At 41.6% G+C, this 17833-nt stretch overlaps 1 protein-coding gene across 6 annotated transcripts in view; it reads right to left on the bottom strand.

Moving 5' to 3' along the window:
- Positions 1-17833, bottom strand: part of NRXN3 (neurexin 3) — a 909976-nt gene that overhangs the window by 312853 nt on the left and 579290 nt on the right. The gene's annotated exons all lie outside the window — the stretch shown is intronic.

Below are 17833 nucleotides of genomic sequence, written 5' to 3' on the forward strand. Positions count from 1 at the left end.
CTCCAGTACACAGCAGATTGCTAAACTGCTGTCCCAGAGAGATGCACTCTGCAGTGGCCCAGTAGCAACCTCATTAACTTTGGCTTCCTCCAGGAGCAAGACACCAATCTCTCACCTGGGTCTCCCTTTTATGTGTCCAGGGCTACTTTTTTCCCTTTCCTATTGGGTATGAAACTGATGCTGACATTTCATTCAATTATTATATAAGAGCACAAGCAATTTTAGCTTCATAATTAATCTATGATTTTTTAATAAAAAAGAAAGATGTAAAAAGAAAAAAGAAAAGAAAAAACCCTCCCTTGATGCTCCAGAGCAATTTTTAACCAAGTAACACATAGCATGAGGGCTGTAAACTGCACGGAATAATGTGGTCTACTACATGCTTCAAGGATACAGCTGGGAGAAGAATAGGGAGAATAAGGAAGGAGGAGGCTTGGCTCAGTTGGTGTTTCTGGTTCTTGTAGCCAGTTCCAAATGAATGAACCAACTAATTAGCACAGAGCAAGAAAACAATAATTTGGATCAGGACTCCATTTTCAGTGTCCCTGCTTCTTTGTCATGCTGTCTCTGCACTGCTGATAAAAGGGATAACTACTTCCCTCCCTTTCTGGGAAGCATCCCGGGGAGACGCAGCCAGAAGGTTACAACTGCATTTCCTTCATCTCTTCTCCCTTCAGCTTCCACGTGCACTGAAACACAAACATGCCTAGCTCTAAAAGCTGTTCTTTTGTTAAAACTGAGGGAATGGAGGTAAGGGTCCCCAACATGTCCTGCTTACAGAAGTTTCAGCATATTTTAACAAGCTACTGGAAATGGGCTCTGAGAAGCATTCCTCATCTCTGTGAGGTCGTAGATAGAAGGATGAGCTAGGCACAGCAGAGGAAATGCAAACATATTACAAACGTATGAAAGGCAGGGTCAGGCTTGAGTCAAATCCTGCTCTAGATTCCAAACTCCCACTAGAGTATGGAAAGACTGCTTTTCAGAACTGAGAACCAGCTCTGAGAGGGGAAGAATAATAGCAATGGTATGGGGAGCAAGGACCTGAGATGACTGCTATTTTCTCAGGAGCCAGATGGAAAAGAACAAACCAGGAATAAAGGAGTCTGCCCAGGAGGAGAGAGGACAATGTTGGCAGAAAACACTCATCTGCTACCAAATGACCAGAAATGCAAGACAGAAGAGAAAAATCCTACAAAAAGATACTACACTGTCAGCAAGAAAGGGCTGCTGCAGAGGGGATGAGCAAGCAGCCTTATTCTTAAGGCCCAGGGATTTAAAATTTTAGAGAGATTAAGCAGACATATGATGCTGGTGCAGGAGCCAAGTATCATGCCCAGTTCATCCTAAACACGTGTGAGTGTTAACACTGCTTTCCTTGTCTTGATATTATTTATGACAGGAGCTCTAAGGTATCTAATATGCATGACACACATATGGTCCCCATCCTAAACACAAACTAGGGACAGAGGTGCTCAGAAGTGGCATTCCCCTCTAAGAGCAGCCTGCTTTAGAGAGCTGGCATGCCACAACAGCATACTGTCACTCCAACAACATTCTGCTAGTCATTATCAGAAAAAACAGTAATGCACAGTAAATGAGGAAGGGCTAAAGGGCTAAATGTTCCTCAATGCTTTCAGGCAATTATTAGGGTATTATGTGCCCAGCCTCCCTACTTCAAATGTCTCCAACTAGCTTTGAGAGCCCAATAAAATATATCATACCCTAAGGATGTTTAACTTTATCTACATATTGCCTCTTTTTGCTAAGCCAGCCAAATGTGAGGCTGGCCTGCATTCAGGATGTGATAGTCCAAATTCAAACATAACTGGCCAAGTCCAAGCAAGGTATATGCCATGCTCTGCCAAGAAGATGATTAGAACTTAAGGAAACGTAAGTTGAGTCACCTTAAATCAAGGAAATGGGGTAACGTTGTACAAGTAAAAGGGGGAAAAAAAGATTATTTTGAGCATATCTTGGAAAGTCTGGGCCATGTTCATGATGGCACAATATTCCTCAAGGGTGTTTTCTTAAAGAATATGCAGGCTGGCATTAGCCACAAAGCAGCAGGCTGAGAAGGATTGTGGGAGGGAGCAACAGAAATGTGGGACAAGTAGGGAGGGTGGTCTAAAGTAGTCATGTGCTAGAAGGCTGAAAATAAATCAGCTCACAAAACCAGCATAGGTTGTTATGCAACGGTGCATGAGATGCACAAGCGCCCTCAAATCTGGTCATCAGTATCAGCAGCAAAAGCAGAAAAGAATCTTTGGCATCAAATGTATTCACTGTTACACATCTACTTCCTGCTTGTTACCTTTGAAGGAGACTGGAAATATGATGTCTCTCATTTATTTATTTATTCTAAATTGTATAAAGGCAGCCTATTTGTAAAGGAACAAAGTGCAATTTCACTACCCTTAAGTGGAATTAATTTCCTTGAGCGGTTTCAAATGTGGTCAACAGACTCCTGGCTTTTTTTCTAGCTATTAGCTGACACATTGTACTGCAAGTGTACTACTGTTTTCAAAAGTAGGTAGGATTCAGTCTTAAAATCTATATATTTACACTTACTGTCTCCTGCAATCAGCAAGCTACCCTCATGGCAGACAAAATATGGCTCTGTCTTGTGCTTCATTCACTCTCTTGTTCTCCCTGCAAAACATCTCCTCAGTAGCACTGAGAAACAATTTGGCCATATACACTTCAGCTCCACAAAAAGTACATCTACATCCTTAGTGGGTTTCTTTCACTGACACATTTTCATTTTGCACAGCATGTCAGGTTCCTCTGTCTCTAGCTGTCATTCAGACTTCAGAAAGCTGCTGGTAACTGAGATGGGAATGTGGAAACTTATTTCACCTAAGTTTAGATCTAAAACTGGCACAATGGGGATAAGGAAAGGCCATATATACATATGTTATCCTATAAGCACCCAAAAAGCCAAGAGAAATATAGTCTTTGAGGGGAATACTTCAATAGCAAATACCAGGAATAACAGAGCTACCCTTTCTGGCCATGTAGGTGGGCTCTCCGAGTCAGCCTCAATGTATACGGGGAGCTTAAACTAACTGTCACTTTACACATATGCCGTAAATAAAAAGAGAGAGCTGGCAGCTAGGCTGTCAGCTTAGCAACGTACCTATATTCAAGCAATTACATTTAATAACAATTCAGCACTTTACTCAGGTACGCCAGCACACTATATATATCCAAACTAACATGCCCATATTAAAATTCCTCTAAAGGTTCTAGCTAAAGGGCTACTTTCCCTTGAGCTGGACTCAAAGGTATGATGAGAAAATGTATAAGTTTTTTTTATTACCAGTTATGAGGGTATTCATGAAGCACTGCTTAAATATTATCTTCTAAAACTGATAAAGGGCAATGTAAGGGGGAGTGCTTTAGAGATCAGGAGACCAGACAATTAAAGCTCTTAATTACAAGGCAATAACCAACTTCAAGATCATACTCAGACTAAACTCTGTCCTTTATACTAATATTCATCCCCCTAACACACATCCCTTAAAAAAGTCTGCACATCATAATTCTCTATCATGTTTTTAAAGAATTTTAAGAACATTTCATGCACCAGTTAGTTCAAAGATACTGTGATACATTAAAAGTTCAAAGCTGCAGCTTCTCTCTTTCCTTTTATACATCATTTTAAGAAGCAAAAGTTAAGAGAAGGGAAAGTTGCATGCAATTTAAATATGCTGCTTCTCCCAAGGTTTGTACTCGTTGATCTTACACCAAGATTGTTGCAGAAACTCCTTTAACACAGAGAAAGAAAAAAAAAAAATACATACTCTACTGATGGTGGCAAAACATAGAAAAGAATATGGAAAAATACAAACCAAGAATACTATGTCCACAGAGGAGCACAGGTCAAACACCCCCACCCACCTGCAGCTGCTCCTGGTTAGATGCCATCATACAAGGTGATGGTATCATAGTAGGCATGGTACCATTGCTGAGAGAGAATATGAGCAGGTGGTGCAGTACTACATCTAATTCATCATCTTAACCAGTGACATATAAAAAGCAGTGAAAAATAAAGTGCTATTAGACCTGAAAAGATGCCATAATTGCAATAGTGCTGCTAACTAACCATTCAGCCCCATGTTCTGAGTAATTAGGGCAATGGTTTATGACCAGTATTTGGTGGCATTAGCAAAATGCAACAGGAGATTGAGCAGGATGGGTGCATTGGTAAAGAAGAGGAAGAGGAGCTGTAAATTATAGCTCCAAAGAACCACCAATTAAAACCCATGTGTCTTTCTTTATGAAAAAAGAAATCCCCAAATCCAATGGGCAAGGAGAGAAGACTCAAGACAATGGCAAGATGATGCAAGACAAGGCAAGATGATGCCTTTTGCAAGAATGTTTTTGACTTTTTTTGTACATACGGATGATGTGATTTTGCTCTGACAGGTCAGCAGGAGAAGCAGGCAGGCTTTTGCAAGATAAATTCTGTGTGCTTAAATGATTTGAGAAACATATTAGCTTACTTCCTGTTAGGAAGAAAAGGATGACGTTGTAAGTCACCTACACTGCAGCTCTTTGCACAGCAGGAGGAGTCTGGGGGAGTTCAGCTGATACAAAGAAAGAAACAGCACAGAGGAAGGAGAAACCTTTGCTTCATCCATCAACTGTTAGGCTTTCAACAATGATGATTCTGCAGAAGGTGCAAGAGGTGGACATGCGTGGGTTTTGGGCTTTTTACAGCCATGAAGAAATGCACTCTGATGTCTAGCACAAGTCAAGCTTACTTCCTTGTTTTAATTCCTATTTGAAGTCCAATAGCTGTGTGTGAACTAGAAAATTTTTTAATTTTTTTTTTTTTAATGCTTTCAGTGGGGGTGGGAAAGGGGATTTTTGACTGAAAATTGCTAGCAGTGATGACTTTCCCACACTGTAAAAAATCATTCTATTATTACTTAAATCTCTATTATTTAAAACGTGCAGACTATCTGGTCTATATTTGTCTAGTTTAAACTTCCAGTCACACAATCATGTCACTCTTACACTTTTAAAAATGTAAAAGCTCTCTATTATTAAACTGATGTTTACCAATGTAAGTAACTGTAGACAGCAACTTCTATCCCTCCACCTTCTCTTTTTCAGATAGGTAACTTTCATCTCCCACTAATGAGCAAATTTTCCAATTCTTTTAACAATTATCATATTTAAGGAAAAAAAAAAAAACAACAAAACAAAAGAACCAACCTCTAATATAATAGCAGCTGTAACTATAAAAAATGGATCTCAGTCACACTTGCAACAATCCTGAATATATTTATTCCTGCTCAACACACTCCTGTTTGCATACCCAGGCAGTGATTTAGTCCTTTGGCCATATCATTATCCTAAGTAACAGTCAGACCTCAAAGTCTTTTTCAGAAATCATTGCTTCTTAAGGTATTCTATAACAATGCATCTTGCTCAGCTGCCCTCACAATTCAATTCAGACTTTTTTTTTTTCCTAACCTGCTCAGTGCCAGGTAGTCTGTGAGGAGGATCCACAAGACTCCATTTCCCTATGCATATGTTTCTCTTCTGCTTAAGGCACAGTTGTACACCCTTATTCTTTCAGAGGATGATGCAATTCAGGTAAGCAGTGGCATTGCAAAGAAGAGGAAAAAAGGAGCCAACTCTGTTGGATAAGGCATGAAGTGTCATGCTGGGAGACTGGCACAGCAGAATGGAGCCAGCATATATGACATAGAAGGTAAGCAGGAATGACCTTTCTCCATATTTCAGACAACCTCCCTACATCTGAAACAGCAAGCTTCAAAAGTGGGGGTCTGCATAGAGGGTACATGGCAAAGGAGGCAATGGAGAGAAATACATTTGACTACGATGAAGGGAGAAGTGTTAGGTCTGAACAGCTCGCATTTTCCTGTTAGGATTTTGATTTTTCATGGACAAAAATCCAAATTGGAAATCTTTTTAACCTTTGGGGTTGGTTGGGGTTTTTTTTGGCAATCAAGTCAGCACAATCTGAAAAGGAAGATTCTGGGCAGTAGAAGCTTCTGTGGCCTCATCCCACCTGCCACACAGTAGTGCATGCCACATAACAGCATGCCTGAGGAAGCTGGCAAAGGTAATGACATTTCCTCTGAACTCTTGAAAGTGGATAAAGAAAAAGGGCACTCAGTCCTTTCCCCATTCCCTTTGAGCTGTAACAGCAATGTCCTGCATCCATAAAACAAGGCAGTGGCTGCTGAAGAACTCACAGCTCCAAAAGAGTTCATTTCCATCCTGCAAGAATCAGAGGCCTACAGCAAATATTGTAGTGCACACAATGGCAAAACCAGAGAGGGAAAAGGGGTATTTCTGGATTTATAGCCATTTATTCTGAGCCAATGGACACAATCCCAAGTGGGAGGATGAGGAGCACAAGGTGCAAAATTAGTCAGCATTTAAATAAGAGACACGTGGGTTTGGATACCTCCCTCCCCCTCCTTGCTCTGTTTAAACAGCCTAGTGTTGCCTGTGAACAAAGCCTAAGAAGATTATGTTCTGTGAGGATAATCTCAGCTCTCTAGTGCTGTCTTGGCTTCAGAAATGCAGCATTCCAGTTTTCTCCCAGGGTCATTTCGATTCCTTTCCCATTAGCTTCTATATGCTTCTCCAGCTACTCCCTGATTTCTGGGGTGAAATGTTTTTAATCTTATACTTATCAAGGCTCCTCAGATTTTCCTGCCATTCAGGCTTGAGAGAGACAGATTCTTCACCTAAAGGTAACAGGATTATGCAGCAAGCAACTTTCTCAGTGATCTAGGTACCCCTTTGGAGTGTGTGGGGAGCCAGTAGCCTGGAGCACCTCACTGCCCGCCCAAACACATTATCCCATCTGAGCATTAAATTATGTAGAAAATATTCTAGCAGCTCAAATACTGAGCAAGTGATAATAATGTCACTTTGGCAGAACAGGTAAATATCCATGCAGGATGGACAGCATTTGAAAACAAGATGAGTAAGATGAGAGGATCCCTTTTATCTGCCCTGCACAGCTCCCACGCCAAGAGCAGGGCTCACTGCTGTCTGCAGAAGGTAGATGCTCTCATCCTGGCCCACCCCTTCCCACTCACAGGCAGGCCCTCTTGACTTCCCTGCTGCAAGAACAAAGAGCAGTGCAGAGCAGCCCGCCCGGCAGGCACTGTGCACCAAGTTCAAACACATTGAAGCCTGAAGAGCAGCATCTGTTTATTCTGGGCTTGAATTTGGCTCCATGCCTGCCAGAAGACTGGAGAACACGCTGTACAGGGTTTTGGCCTGCTTTGTGCAGGCTGGATCTACAGGTATACGAACATCAGGGATGTTTTACATGCCTCAATAGACTCTGCATAACGTGCTTTGGCTGCAGATATTGTGGCTGTATTTTGGGGTTCATGTTGCCTCATTTACATCTACTGGTTGTATATAGAATATAAGCACAACAGTAAAGAGAATTGTTAAATACACAGGAGGAATGACTGAGGAAGAAAGCAACATAAGAATCGAGAGCAGAAAAGCTGTAGTCCTCTTTTAAGTCAGGGTGTGGGGTACTTGGGAGCCCATTGCACAGGACAGGTGCAAATCTCTTGACTACTCTGTGCCCAGACCACAGGACAGATCTGTTCGACTCCTGTATGTCATAGTCACATTAAAGAGCCTATGAATGCACCTCCTTCTTCCTGTGGTCTAGTGTAAGATTGGTCTACACTGTATTTGGTCTTACTATGCTACCCTTAGCTGACTTTTTGTTTGGGCTGTGAACATGGAACCCTTTTGCTGACATGAAAGCAACATGCCAAATAACCTACCACGCATAACTCAAATAACTGTAGTTTTTCTTTGCGGCACCAAATCTGTTAAAACCAAACGCCACAATAAACTCACTTATTCTAATGTGATTTCTTCTCCATTGCCACATTGCAAATCACAGCCAGGAGCATACCTGCTACAGGAACATCTCAAGGCAATCTTGTGAGATTTCCCTCATTCCAACAAAAATGACCAAGAAATTATCTAGGTGTTACAAAGTGTAATTTTTAAAAACACGTTAGAAAGCTCTGATGGATGTAAACATCTCTGTAGTCAAGAACTTTCAATTCAAAGTACTCAATTAGGATATACACACCGAACAACTGATCACAGCCATCCTGAGGTTGCAGGTAGCAGTTACATATAGTTACTCCTCTTTCACAGAGGAGTGAAAGAGATGAAATGTTGACATGATTCTGAAGTGCTGTAAGAATACTCAATGCCCTTTCAGATCACATAGCTGCCCTGGGTGTTAAAACACCCCACCAAAGCCCAGCTCCTGCTGGAAATCTAATATGCCAGGCAAATTACTTCTGTCTCTACATGTTCTAGGGTTTCCTGATATATAAGGTCCTAGTGGTTGGATGCATCTGCTGTGCATCTGCTCCTCAGTGTAAGCCTTTCTTTCTTCCCACAGTGATCAGGCTCTAAAGCCTCATGCCAGGTGTTAGAAAAAGGATCAACAATGTGACATCACTCAGTGATATATGACATAAGCATGTGTGTACATGTATGTAATTCTCTGTGTGTGTTTACATGCAGACACACACACTCCACAGCCTGTGTTTGCTGAGAATCATGACACCTCAAGCCCTACAGCCACACCATCAAAGGAATACCTACCCAGCCAAGGAAGGAAAGAAGTACTAAAATGACAGCCACTCTGCATTTTTATGAAGTTTGTCTCCTATGTGTCTCTGTACCTCTGCAAAGCTCTCTCAACACTGCTTCAAAGTCCATTGTTGTTTCTCTCAGCTGACCAGGAAGTTTCATTCTTTCCTGTCTCCCCTTCTCCCTGCCTGTCCCTGTGCCCTTGGCACCAGCATGTCCTCACAGCAGAGTTTCTACAGTGCTCTTCTATTATACTGTCTTTCCCAAACGTGCCTACCACCACTAACTTCTTTGCACTGTCAGTTACCCATAGCTACTTCTATTCCTACTCCATCCACTCCAGACAGACAGGAAAACACACTCTTGTCAGGCCCACTGTTCCCTGCACAGCCCAAAAGGAAGGAGCATGCACTAGGCCCTAAGGAACTTCCATGCTCCCAAGTCCATGTTTGTGTCCTAACTGTGTCCCAAATCCAGTCTAGGGCAAGAATTAGGTACATGTCAACCCTCCCACTTAAGACTCTGGTTTTCAGGAATGGAAAACCTGGAAAAATTAGAAGAGCAGGGGGTGATACATGATCTTACCCTGTTAAAAGATGCAGATGACTAAAAGATGCTCAACAAGGATAAGTGTAGAGTCCTGCAGCTGAGAAGGAATAACACCATGCACCAGCGTGAGGGGTTGACCAACTGGACAGTAGCTCCACAGAGAAGGACCTTGGAATCCTGGTTGCTAATAACTTATCCATGGGACAGCAATGTGCCCTGGTGACCAGGAAGGCCAATAGTATACTCAGGGGAGTTTGTCCATCACATCAAAGGAAGTTCTCTTTCCCCTCTACTCAGCCCTAGTTAGACCACATCCGGAATATTATTACAATTTTGGGCTCCCCAGTTCAAGAGTGATAGGGAACTACTGGAGAGTTCACCAGAGATTTATGAAGATGATTAGGGCACTGGAGCATCTCTCTTACTGGGGCTGTTTAGTCGGGAGAAGAGAAAGCTGAGAGTGGACCTTATCGATGTCTATAAATATCAAAAGAGTAGCTGTGAGGAGGATGGAGTCAGTAATAGGATGATAGGCAAGGGATATAAACTCAGGGAAGGCTGATTGCTTCCCCAAGGGAATAAATGCATCCTAAAGCCATAAAACCCCTGGAGTACATCTAACACCACTGGACAGCCTCTCCTTCCTTCCACAAGCTCTTCTGACCTCTGTTCTTTCCCCTACCTGTCATCCTAAGACAACCCAACAGCAGAGTTTGAATAAACAATCATATACTTTACTAATGCTAGTTCAACAAAGCCATCATTTCACTAGAATTCCTCAAGGTGTGCACAGCTCAGCCTCTTTCTTTCATCTCAGAGTTTACATAACCCTCTGTGGCTAGACAGGGTGAAAAACCTGGGCATACGTCAAATAAGTCAGGAGTAGAATAAGCATCAGAAACTAAACCCAGCTGACTACTTCTTAGTCCCTGAGCTTGGCCACTTTGTTTTCCAAGCTTTTGACGGGCCAGTAAAAGTGTGTGGTTGTTCTTCAGGAAGGACAAATGAGAGAACACTAATTTTATTAAGGTTCTCTTTGTAAAGGATTCTTGATGTTGTAGTAAATGATGGCTTCTGCCTCCTCACAGCAAAGAATTCTTAGTGAGAAAGTTGAATTCTTTTGGCAGGTTTATTCATTCATAAGGAATTCCTTTCATTATTTAGTACAAATAAAGATACACTTCATGAAAGGTTTCTGCTGCTCATGCTGCACACATTCATATTTGATAGCTCAATGGAGAGCTAGAGCGTTTTGCCTGTTCCACACCAGTGTACGAGAGATCCTTTTGTGAGACTGCTGATTTTTCAGAACTGTTGGGTTTTCATGCTGAATTGTGCTGATAGTTCATCAGATTTTGCCTTCTGCCTCTGAACTCCACTGAGGGAGTGGAAAGAGCTTGCAGCACGCTTGGCTCAGCCAGCGAAGCCAGGCACCACAGGTCCTTCCTGACCTCCACAGTGATTAGATAATGACTCAAAGCATGTGGTTTGTTTATCCCTCTCCTAGAGCCCAAATGTGCCTCTGAGTCACTGTCCATGAGTGAACAAGGACTGTACACAGCATTTCTAGCTCTCTCTAATTTAATTCTACCTAAGATTCAGGGGGAAGAAGTAGAGACCCTATATACATAGTTCCTCTGCCCTTCCCTGCTCTCCTCTTACAGCAGCCTAGCCTGCCATTACGCTCAAAACCCTCAAGAGTTTTGGAGCTGAGTTTCAAGATGGAGAGGTGACAGTTAACACATCCTTCCTCTTGCCCTATGAAGAAGGCTGCACACAATCCAGGGTCTTACATCAGCAATTCCATGTTATTTTGAGCAAATATATGAACTGGGTCCTGTTGCCCAGCGGCAAGAGATGGTATAAAGAGGTAGGGTTTGTTCATAGTGCAAAATGCTACATCTTTTCATGTGTCTGTATTACTGGAAGGTTCTTTGGTCCCATATTATCAAAGACCATGAGAACTAGATGCTGATCACAGTCCTTGCACTAGGAGTTAAGTAGTCTCTGCTAATGCATCTATCCTCAAAGCTAAATGATCCTACATTTCAGTATCTCCTCCACTTACAAACTTCAACAGTTAGTGCATCTTTTTTTCCCCAGATTTTGTCAATGATAGGAAAATCAGAAGCAGAAATGTATGCTCTGATTATGTCCAAGCCAGAAATTGCAAGCACAGAATTCACTAGGGGACATCACTGCAAAATAAACAGATACTCAACATTTTGCAAGCCTATAAAAAGCTGAGCTGGAACAGAGTGGGCAGGAACTAAAAGGCTGAGTGCCAATCAGGATAGCTGAGGGGTCTGTTAATTTATCCCCCAAAGATTTCCTCCTCCCTTAGGTTGTAAGTAATAACACAAACTCCTATCTAATGCTGCTAATGGTATTATGCTGGAAAGTTGAGACCTGAGGAGGGAAAAGGCAGTGTGTGGCAGCAGATGCCAGTAATCAGCCAAGATCAGAAGCAGAGCATGTCTCCTGGCTATATACATGAGCTAAATGTTGACTTCATTTCCATATGCATCCCCCATACTCTGCTCCCCCAAACCTTGCCAGTGCCTCTCTTCTTCCAAAACTCTGCTCTGTTCATGTCAAAATGATAATTGTTAATTTATTCTGCTTTTCTGGTTGCTGTGCTAACACAGAGCTTGTGCTGCTTGGTGTCTAAGCGGCTTGTCCTGGGGATATGGTTAAACCTGCCTTTGATCAGCATTTAATCCTTCAAGGTGCTCAGGGGGCTGCAGTTTAGTTTCTATGTGAAAGCAATTAGAAAGGATGGAAAGGAAGGAACAGGACTTTCACTACTCTTCTCCAACCCTCCAAAAGAAATATTTAACATGGACTGAAATGATTGTTACACTGGGAGAAGAATCTGCTTCATAGGCCTGGCCCAGATCTGATGAATGTGAGAAGTGGGAACCTTGGCCATCAAGAGCCTACTCAGTCTATCTACACAGGTAGGGCAAAGATCTGGGTTATTTTTGTTTCTCAGCTAAATACAAGCTGCTTCTTAGGGAGAGAAGCTTATCCTCCCTTTCCTCCACCCTCCATCAGAAAGCAAAAGTAGAGTTAGCATTTTTAACAGATGGAAGCCAAGTTCTCCAAGGGAGTCTCTCAGTGTAAATAAATAAAAAGCAACTTGTAGTTCCTATTCACAGCTAAATATATAGGTCTAGATAAAGCCCTAACTGTGGGGTACAGGCACCTGCAGGGATGCAGAAGGTACCAGTGGAAAACAGGAAAAGATGGAGAAGAATTTGAGAAGGCAAGACCAGCTTAGATGAAGAAAGGGAAATGATACCAAACACTCCAGTGAAAGCTACTTAGAATTCTGTAAATGTTCTCAGGCATCATCTTTATGAAAACTCCTCACCTAAAATCACTTAAAACTGAAGTAGTGTGAGATTCACATCAATGTACTGCCACTGCACAGGACTTTCCCCAATGGGGAGCATGTGTTATCCATTTCAGCAGTTTACAAGTACCTGGCACTTCCAAATCAAGGAGCAGCATAGTGCCCACTTGTCCCTCATATTTTTTATCTCAGACTCACAATTTAGAGGGTACAAAATAGTACTTCTTGACCTTTGCAAATGGAGCTTGTTCATCACAATTATCTGGCAGGTTTTTTGCATACTGTTTTTGGTTTTGTTTTCTTTTTTTGTTGTTGTTATTAGCTAGATCCTGTCAGCCACGCTTTTGGTGTTACAGACATGAGATACAATACAGCTTCTCTCTCTAGCTAAGATACTTCTAGAGTGCAAATATTTATCTAGGAAATACATCACCAGGATATTAAAGCTGGTTATCACTCTCCAAGTGCTGTAGTGGGTTACTCAATTTGAGATTAAAGGTATAAATCTAAAAATAGATAGAACCATAACAGGAAGACTTTGCCACTGCTGCCACTTACATATGGCTCAGTCTAGTAAACCTGGGATGTGCTGTAGCTGCTGGATTCCATGTGTTCTGCAACAACATTGTTTTGTGTGTGCATCTGGATGAGTTGCTTCCTTTCTCTTGGCCTCAGTAATTTTATTATCTTTAGTTTCCTTATGAAACTCGATTTTCAATGAAATAGAATTAATGATATTACCCTATTTTAGTAGGATTGTTTCAGTTAGCTCTAGACAGGTAAACAGCTGTGAAATTGCAAATAATTTATCTCATTTGCACTTCCTTATGGCTACACTGTTGTAACTCTTTGTATGCTTTTAAGTATTCCTGCCCTGTAACTGGGGACAGGAATGAGGTACCAAATAAATGTCACTGCTTGACTCAAGTCTCACCAATCTTCATTCCATGAGCTCATAGTAAAGGACTGACAGCTGGATGCATCAAAAAGAAATTAAAATCCTTTAGCAGTTAAACACATGACTTGTTCAGGTACCATACAGGAGAAACATTTTTCATCTGGTATGGAAAATAGGTTAGAAATGTGTCAGCCCCATTTAGACATATGTTAAACTCTGTGAAACACCCCTTTTTAGCATGTTTAGAACATGTGGGAAATACTGATGATACAAGGTTAAACTGGTCTCTGGCAAAATTAAAGCAGATTCCAGGCATGACCCTGCAGACAGGAGCTCCCAGTATTCTGCTGGCTGGCCCTGCTCCAAAGCTTGCTGCCTCGGGGTAGGTGAGGAGCAGCCCCTTCCTTTCCTCTTCTGCTGCTCCAAGCCCTGCGGCATGACAAGGGCTCTTGCTTTCTCATCTGTTGTGCTCTGCAGCCCTAAAGAAAACACTGTCTCTGCTCTCTCCCCCTTGCAAATACATAGAATATTAGCTTTGCTACACAAAAAAAAACCACTGCTACCCTAGGCATGCTAGCAGAAAAGTAACTGAGAGGCACTTGAAAGAAAGAGTTAAATCAATTACAAAATTATGTCCCAACTTCCCTAACCCGAGCTTCAGCTTTCCTCACCCATTTTTTTCTTCTTTCTCAGGCTTTTCCAGTAGAGGAAAAAGAATGGGGGGGGGGGGGGGGGGGGGGTGTGTTGCAGCAGGGAATGTAGCTAGCTCAGCAGGAGCTATATGCTGATTAGAAAAGTTTTGCTTTGGGGGATGCAGGTTTAGGGGTGGGAGGAAATGAAGCAAATAAACGGTATTAATCTTTTAAACCTGAGAGTTTTAGCTACTGCATTAAAAAGTTGGCAGTGGTAGCTTCTAATCCCAAAGCCCAAGTGCAGCGTATTATCCAGCAGACTGCATTTCTACACTTGACACCTCCCTAAAAGCTTTCCCACCTCTGTGCCAGTTTCATCACGTACCTGGAGGACTAAAAGAGCACTCACTCACTAATTCCCAACCTTAGTGCAATCCTACTCTGTTCCTTGAAAGGCAGGGTGAATAGGGCACTACCTGTAGAAAGCTTTTGCTTGTTAAATTATACCACCTTGCTTTGTTATTATCCCTGAACCCAAACCATACTACTTTGTAGAAGCATCAAAAGCATTCAGCAGTGGTCTAATTCTGCTCTCCCTGCCTTGCCTGTGCTGTGGACCCTGAAAGCTGATGAGCAGTTCACAAAAGCACGAAGAAACATGAAGAAAAAAAATCAGCATCCAAATAAGTCTGCAGGAAGAATTTAGGAGTTAGGATAAAAATAACAGAACTGGGGTATAGCCAGAAATGAGGATTAACACTAGACAATGTCAATGACAATGAGTGATGAGGATTTCCAGTTGCATGCCCAATACCAAAAAATATCTGCACAAGTAACAGCCTGCCCCCTAGCCTTCATATGAGCAATCTCAGTGCTGAAATGCCAGAACTGCCATTTCACATGAAATCTAGGACCATGTAGTGCACCATGTGCCCATGACTGTACCAGTGTCACACCCTGTGGTGAAAGGACAGCAAGCCCTGCTTTAAAGGGGAATTGATGTAGTCTAGTAAAACAACCAATGCTGCTGGAATAAAAAGCCAAGATTTCAGACACAAAATGATAGTTCAGTTTTATCAGCTGATTTACTAACTTTGCTTCATTTACACTCTAACAGCATCATAGCCACCACAACACTATTAACTACAATTCACCCTAGCGTTTTGGGGAGATGTGCTCCTCTTCAGAGCTAAAGATAAGCCTTGAAACAGTAGGTTTCTTACTGGTAGTGAAAGACCTGTCACTCTGCCTCATCAATAGCCCCTGTGTGGCACATCATGCTGAAACATCTTCTTGGTCCTTCACCAGAGGGATAAGGAAACACTACCCTATTAAAAATAGAATTTGACAGATTTAATATAATTAATATTGATGTTTAACAACTCTAGATCTCCACTTCTTGGCAAGTTCATCCATAAATGAAATATTTCTCAAGGTCTGCAGAGAACATGACACCTGTCCTTTGATCTTGTCCTGTTTCAAGTTACAAAATAGGATTTTGCATTTTAATATTTTGGGGGAGAGACAAACTGCTGGGAGTTTTGGTGTAGCATTACAGTGTACTGAAAGCATTTTTTTTTCCAAATCACAGCTTCCCTTGGATTCTGTCACGGAAAGGCTGACATACCGGATAGACCAGGGAAGAAATTAGATCATATGCAATCTGTTACTCTCTCTTTTTCTTTCTTTCTTTCTTTCTTTTTTTTTTTTTTTAAGACATCTGAAGCAGATTAAAAAACAGAGAGAGGGTATCAGATCCCCACTGAGTATATGCTGGCATAGCTCAGCTACAGTCACCGAGCAGAATGAGTCAATATATTGATACCTACTGAGAAGTTATTCTGTGTATCTTAAAATATTAACACCTGAGTCAACATGAAGTGAAAGGGAAAGGAACTTTCACCTCATCTGTTGAGATTTCCAGCTTAATAAATGTATGACTTCCCTAACATACACACCTGATAAAACAAGACTGGCTGAGTAGGAAAGGCACTGCAGCACCCATTTGCCCCTGCTGATCACCCTCCTCCTCCCAAGCATCCACCTTCTGCCCAAAAACACACCTTGCTCTGCTGCCACACTCCTGTATGAGGCAAAAGTCGCCTGCATCAGAAGTAGCAATAAAAATAATAGCCTAAGTAGGCTTCTAAAAATCATTTATCTGCCTACGTTTTTTTAACGTCCAAAAAGAACGGTGAGCATTCTGCTGTTGCTGATATCACTGTAAACTTGGAAGATTGCTGTTAAACATAGCAGGAGAGAACTAGGATCAGAACCAGCACTCCCCTGCTGTCTCTAAACTTACTGTGTATTTTGGTGGTATGTCATGTGCAGTCTCGTTTTCTCTTGTGTACACTGTACTGGATTGTGAACATATTTATTTAACCTTGGGAAACATCAGAACTTTTCTTCATCAACTATTTCACCAACACCATCCTCTGTAATGTCAATCCACAGCTCCTCAGTCTCACAGAAGTGTCCAAAAATCAGGTTTAGAGGAAACTAGAGCCAAGTGATACTTTGCCTGGCTCGCAAAAAATTAAAAAATCCTATGGTGTTTGCACACAGAACAGCTAAGAGACAGTGCTAGGTATCCATGGAGGTACCTTATGCAACTTTTTGTACAGCACTCTCTCTCCTAACTGCAGGAGGCAGTTAAAAAGACCATTTTTATGCTCTGAAAGGCTGAGGTTTGTAGCCTGGTGTGGAGAAGAAAGAACAGCAACATTGTCCTCATCAGATTTCAACACAAATCACATATCAGGCAGGACCTGCGCATTGCCCTCCACTGCAAAGTGTGACTTTCCAATTTGGGTCCATTAGATGTGGTATTTGGCCTCATAACCTTTTCCTAGCCCTGGTAGACACTTATGTACCAGACTGGAGAAACTATGGGAATTCTCAGCTGTGCCATATAGCATAAGAATTAAACCAAAAGATTGAACTCCTCTGAAAATCTCTGGCGCGGATGTGGTTATTTCTAAAACCAGAGTGGACTGCAATCAACAGCCATTGGGGATTTCTGATGGGATGGGAAAATTTAATAAGCAGACATGCTGGGCGAAGGATTAAAATGCTTCCGTATTAAATGTCAGGAATAAACATAAAGTGATTCAATTTAATCCACTTAATGCCTTCTTGTTCCTGTCACACCTCTAAATGCTACTGACCATCAGCTAGAGACATGCTTCTCTAGCATAAGCATTTTTCCCATCCAATGGAGGTTTCTCACAGTTTGATTTGAAGGACTATCCTGCCCCTCCTCCTCTCTGAGCTCCTGCTTCCTTTGGCAGAATTCTGGTGCAGATTTTACAGTTAGATAATACAACTGCTTTGATGTTTTCAAACTAAAGACTTCTTAAATTGAAAAATAGTCTTTTAAAAATGACAACATTTTACTTTTCAACATTTTTCGTTTTTGAAAACATTTTAAATGCTAATTCTTTTATCAAAAATGTTATTGAAACTGTTATCAGAATGGTTATATCTGTAGCAAAACCCCTTAGAACAAGTAAAACAAATCCATTTTGAACCCTGTGAAATGGAAAAAGCATCAAAACCTCTATATTGAAAGAGTAAGTTGAAAAATACTTTCCAGTCCAGCTTGTTAAAAAAGCAGTTAACTCACTCCTTGCTGTGGTCTCTCCCTCCCCTCTCTTCTCTGCAAATTGTAGACACAGAAATGAGGCTGGCATCCATTTCCCTTCAATGTGGACATAACAGAGACTGAATTTTCTACAGCCTACCTACCAACCA

Source organism: Indicator indicator, chromosome 4, assembly GCF_027791375.1.
Source record: "Indicator indicator isolate 239-I01 chromosome 4, UM_Iind_1.1, whole genome shotgun sequence".
In the NCBI taxonomy this organism is placed as follows: domain Eukaryota; kingdom Metazoa; phylum Chordata; class Aves; order Piciformes; family Indicatoridae; genus Indicator; species Indicator indicator.